Here is a 6000-nt window from a genome sequence, read left to right as displayed (position 1 = left end):
GGGACGTCCCATGGTATGGAATACACCGTTGGCCAGTTTGGGTCAGGTGCCCTGGCTGTGTCCTGTGCCAACTTCTTGTGCCCCTCCAGCTTTCTCGCTGGCTGGGCATGAGAAGCTGAAAAATCCTTGACATTAGTCTAAACACTACTGAGCAACAACTGAAGACATCAGTGTTACCAACATTCTTCGCATACTGAACTCAAAACATAGCACTGTACCAGCTACTAGGAAGACAGTTAACTCTATCCCAGCTGAAACCAGGACAGTATCCACCCCTTATTCTATACCATTGACGTCATGCACAGTTCCCATACCTTTAGTTACATCCTGATCAATCATCACATTTCCATCCCTTTAAGACATATGAGCAATGAGATACATATATATATGTATACACACACAGAGATATCATTCCTTTAGTTCATGGGTCATGTTCATAAAACGTTCATTGAGTTCATTTAGTTTCCGACTCTGGGCTCCATCTGTCATACCAGTCTTTCTGGACAGGAGGGATGGTGCAAAGTCCTCTCAGTCGGTAGAGCAGAATTGGGCTTCAGTGCGGTGTGACAAGCAGGTGACGTTTGGCGCAGCAGGAGGATGGTGTGCACCGTTGGATTGTTGCATGCTGGAGTCAGTTCTGGTTCCATCACTACTGCGCTTTGCTCAGTTTTATCACAGTTCTTTTCTTGCTTGATCTAAGTGATTCTTACTATAGTACTATGGATATAGCACATAACAATTATAGTAAGGATACCATACAGTAGCAGGGTTATATAGCAACTAATATACAGTTTAATTCTGGCTATTCTCACCTAAAATTAAATCCCCTTGAGGCACACATCGGACTTCCCCATCTTTTCGCATCACCCACCAAGTGCACCCAGGCCCTTGAGCAAAAGCAATCCCACGAATGCGTTTACCTTTGCCTGAGGCAGGAGTAACCCAGACTGTCTTCCCTAACATATTTTTTATGTGCACTACAGGGACTTTATCCCCTTCTACAGTATGTAAAAATTCTGACTGGGCAGGGCCACCCCCATTGGCAGATCCTCTGGTGTTGACTAACCAGGTGGCTTTTGCTAAATGTGTATCCCAATGTTTGAAAGTTCCACCCCCCATTGCTCTCAATGTAGTCTTTAACAGTCCATTGTATCGCTCAATTTTCCCAGAGGCTGGTGCATGATAGGGGATATGATACACCCACTCAGTGCCATGCTCTTTGGCCCAGGTGTCTATGAGGTTGTTTCGGAAATGAGTCCCGTTGTCTGACTCAATTCGTTCTGGGGTGCCATGTCGCCACAAGACTTGCTTTTCTAGGCCCAGGATAGTGTTCCGGGTGGTGGCATGGGGCACAGAATATGTTTCCAGCCATCCAGTGGTTGCTTCCACCATCGTGAGCACATGGCGCTTGCCTTGGCGAGTTTGTGGGAGTGTGATACAGTCAATCTGCCAGGCTTCTCCATATTTATATTTCAGCCATCGCCCTCCATACCACAGGGGCTTTAACCGCTTGGCTTGCTTAATTGCAGCACATGTTTCACATTCATGGATAACCTGTGCAATAGTGTCCATGGTCAAGTCCACCCCTCGGTCACGAGCCCACCTATATGTTGCATCTCTTCCCTGATGGCCTGAAGCATCATGGGCCCACCGAGCCATAAATAGCTCACCCTTATGTTGCCAGTCCAGGTCCACCTGAGCCACTTCAATCTTGGCAGCCTGATCCACCTGTTGGTTGTTTTGATGTTCTTCAGTGGCCTGACTCTTGGGTATGTGAGCATCTACATGACGTACTTTTACAACCAGATTCTCTAGCCGGGATGCAATATCTTGCCACAGTGCGGCAGCCCAGATGGGTTTACCTCTGCGCTGCCAGTTGCTCTGCTTCCATTGCTGTAGCCACCCCCACAGGGCATTTGCCACCATCCATGAGTCAGTATAGAGATAGAGCACTGGCCACTTTTCTCTTTCAGCAATAGCTAATGCTAGCTGGATGGCTTTCACCTCTGCAAACTGACTCGATTCACCTTCTCCTTCAGCAGTTTCTGCAACTTGTCGTGTAGGACTCCATACGGCAGCTTTCCACCTCCGATGCTTTCCCATGATGCGACAGGATCCGTCAGTGAACAGGGCATATTGCCTCTCATTTTCTAGCAGTTTATTATACAGCGGGGCCTCTTCAGCGCGTGCCACCTCCTCCTCTGGCGACATTCCAAAATCTTTGCGTTCTGGCCAGTCCGTGATCACTTCCAAAATTCCTGGGCGACTGGGGTTTCCTATGCGAGCCCGTTGTGTGATCAGTGCAATCCACTTACTCCACGTGGCATCAGTCGCGTGATGTGTAGAGACCCTCCCTTTGAACATCCAGCCCAGCACTGGCAGTCGGGGTGCTAAGAGGAGCTGTGTTTCAGTACCAACCACTTCTGAGGCAGCTTGAACTCCTTCATATGCTGCCAATATCTCTTTTTCAGTTGGAGTATAGCAAGCTTCAGATCCCCGATATCCTCGACTCCAGAACCCCAGGGGTTGGCCTCGGGTCTCCCCAGGTGCATTCTGCCAGAGGCTCCAGGTAGGGCCATTCTCCCCAGCTGCAGTATAGAGCACATTTTTAACATCTTGTCCTGTCCGGACTGGTCCAAGGGCTACTGCGTGAACAATCTCTCGTTTAATTTGTTCAAAGGCTTGTTGTTGCTCAGGGCCCCATTTAAAATCATTCTTCTTCCGGGTAACTTGGTAGAGAGGGCTTACAATCAGACTGTAATTTGGAATATGCATTCTCCAAAACCCCACGACACCTAAGAAGGCCTGTGTTTCCTTTTTATTAGTTGGTGGAGACATAGCTGCTATTTTGTTAATCACGTCCATTGGGATCTGACGACGCCCATCTTGCCATTTTATTCCTAAAAACTGGATCTCCCGTGCAGGTCCCTTGACCTTACTTTCTTTTATGGCAAAACCGGCTTTCAGAAGGATTTGGATTATTTTCTTCCCTTTCTCAAAGACTTCTGCCTTGTTGCCCCATACGATGATGTCATCAATGTATTGCAGGTGTTCCGGAGCTTCACCTTTTTCCAGTGCAGTCTGGATTAGTCCATGGCAAATGGTGGGGCTGTGTTTCCACCCCTGGGGCAATTGATTCCAAGTGTACTGGACCCCCCTCCAAGTAAAGGCAAATCGTGGACGACACTCTGCTGCCAGAGGGATTGAGAAAAACGCATTAGCAATGTCAATTGTAGCATACCACTTGGCTGCCTTTGACTCTAGTTCGTATTGAAGTTCTAGCATATCTGGAACGGCAGCACTCAGCGGTGGCGTAACTTCATTCAGGCCGCGATAGTCAACTGTTAGTCTCCACTCCCCATTAGACTTTCGCACGGGCCATATGGGACTATTAAAAGGTGAGCGAGTTTTGCTGATTACTCCTTGGCTCTCCAGTTGGCGAATCAACTTGTGGATGGGAATCAGAGAGTCTCGGTTGGTGTGATATTGGCGCTGGTGCACCGTCGTGGTAGCAATTGGTACTTGTTGTTCTTCAACCCTCAGCAACCCCACAATCGAAGGGTCTTGAGAGAGACCAGGCAGGGTAGACAGCTGTTCCGTGCCCTCTGTCTCCAAGGCAGCTATACCAAAAGCCCATCGATACCCCTTTGGGTCCTTAAAATACCCTCTCCTGAGATGGTCTATGCCAAGGATGCACGGAGCCTCTGGACCAGTCACAATGGGGTGTTTCTGCCATTCATTCCCAGTTAGGCTTACTTCAGCTTCCAATACAGTTAACTCTTGGGATCCCCCTGTCACACCAGAAATACAAATGGGTTCTGCCTCTTCATAACTCGATGGCATTAAAGTACACTGTGCACTGGTGTCTACTAGAGCCTTATACTCCTGTGGATCTAACGTGCCAGGCCATCGAATCCACACAGTCCAATAGACCCGGTTATCCCTTTCCTCCACCTGGCTGGAGGCAGGGCCCCTCTAATTCTGGTCAGAGTATCCAGTATTCACTTCTCGTAAAATTGGTTCAGAAGTCCCTTCAAGAGGATCAGAAATAAGATCAGCCCTTCTACTCTGTTTGGAAACCGGAGCGGCATTTTTCCTGGTAGAATCCCCTTTTGTGGTGGTTTTTCCTCGCAGCTCACGTACCCGTGCATTTAGGACCGAGGTGGGTTTTCCATCCCATTTCCTCATGTCCTCTCCATGATCACATAAGTAAAACCACAGGGCACCTCACGGTGTGTACCTTCTATATTCTCTCTCTTGGGCAGAGGAGCGCTCACTCCTAATAGCTGAGACCTTGGTCCTTACAGGTGGGCAACAGGACATCTCCTCTTTGAATTGCTGGAAATCCTCGGACAGCTTCTCCACAGCCGAAATGCAGGCTTGTAGGGAGGAGGAGAGATTTTCTTCGTATTGATGGAGTTGGTGAGCCACTTCATCCACTGTCGGTGCCTCTTCGTCTTTCCAGGTCATTATTGCCAGTGAGTTGGCATAGGACGATGGTGCGCTCCGTACAAACTTCCGCCACATGGGCCGTGTGCATTGGACTTCGTCTGGATCTTTGGGTAATTGTGGGTTGTCCGGATCATGATGAATTGTCTCTAGCACAGCTAATTCCCTCAGATATTGGATACCTTTTTCCATGGTTGTCCACTTGCTTGATTGACATATAACATCTTCCTTAAAGGGGTACCTTTCCTTCACACTTGACAGGAGTCGCCTCCAGAGGCTGATGGCTTGTGTCCCTCTTCCAATTGCCTTGTCAATGCCACCTTCCCTGGCAAGCGATCCCAGCTGCTTGGCTTCCCTACCTTCTAATTCCAAGCTATTAGCCCCATTGTCCCAGCATCGGAGGAGCCAGGTGATAATATGCTCACCTACACGGCGGCCAAAATCTTTTCGCATATCCTGCAGCTCACTCAAGGATAGGGACCGGGTTATTACCTCTGGTTCTGCCTCTTCCTCCTGTTCCCATGATGACCCTGGTTTGCCTTCATCCTTCACTAAGCGAACTGATTTTTTTGTATTTTTCTTTTTCTGTACGGGGGCAACTGATACTGGTGCAGGTTGGTCCGCTGGTTCAGTTGCAGTACCGCTCGCCGGGTCTTGCATAACCGCAGTGTCTGTTGCCACGGTTTGGGTAGCTGCTGTGCTCGTTGCTGGGGCTGGAGGGACCTCAGTGCCCGTTGCCGAGGTTTGGGTAGCTGCCGTGCTCATTGCCGAGGCTGGAGGGGCTGCAGTGCCTGTCGGTGAGGTTTGGGTAGCCACAGTGCCCATTGCCGAGGTTTGAGTGACCGCAGTGCTCATCGTTTTGTTGTTAGGTCCAGAGACCTTCTCTTCCCCTTGAGGGTGCTGAGTGGTGTCGAACAGGGCTCGATAGGCATGGGCCAGGCCCCAGCACGTTGCAGTAATTTGTATCTCTCTCGAGCTGCCGGGGTGACAGCATACCTTTTCCAAATATTTTACTAGTTCTTCTGGATTCTGCACTTGTTCAGGGGTGAATTTCCAAAACATTGGAGGTGCCCACTTTTCTAGGTACTTGCCCATACTACCCCACACACTCTGCCACTCATAATTATCCAGCCTTGGGGCAGATCTCTGGGTGATTTTCTTAAATAGTTGTTTAAGCTTGAACGAGAGCTGAACCACATTCAGAAGCATGCTAATTCCTAGCAGTAGGGCTAGGACCGTGCTGGTCCCAACATCCCAAGAGTATGCAAATTTTTCAAAATTCTCAAACACCATTGTAACTGGACTGAAGGAGAAAGGAGAGGGGAATAAAGGTATCCCACCCATAGACTGGTTTTCCAAGGAGGAAAGGTAAATGGTATAATTATTAATAGTTTCCCACAGATGGCTTCCACAGTATAAAGGTGACAATGCTGAGTGCAAGTACCGGATTAATCCCGCAGCCGACGACTTTATCATACCATAAACCAGTGTTATACAATACATCAAAGCGAAAACCTTAATCCACCTCCCACAGATGATAAGCAGCAGAAG

Source organism: Harpia harpyja, chromosome 13, assembly GCF_026419915.1.
Source record: "Harpia harpyja isolate bHarHar1 chromosome 13, bHarHar1 primary haplotype, whole genome shotgun sequence".
NCBI lineage: Eukaryota > Metazoa > Chordata > Aves > Accipitriformes > Accipitridae > Harpia > Harpia harpyja.
Note: the sequence above shows the minus strand (reverse complement) of the source record.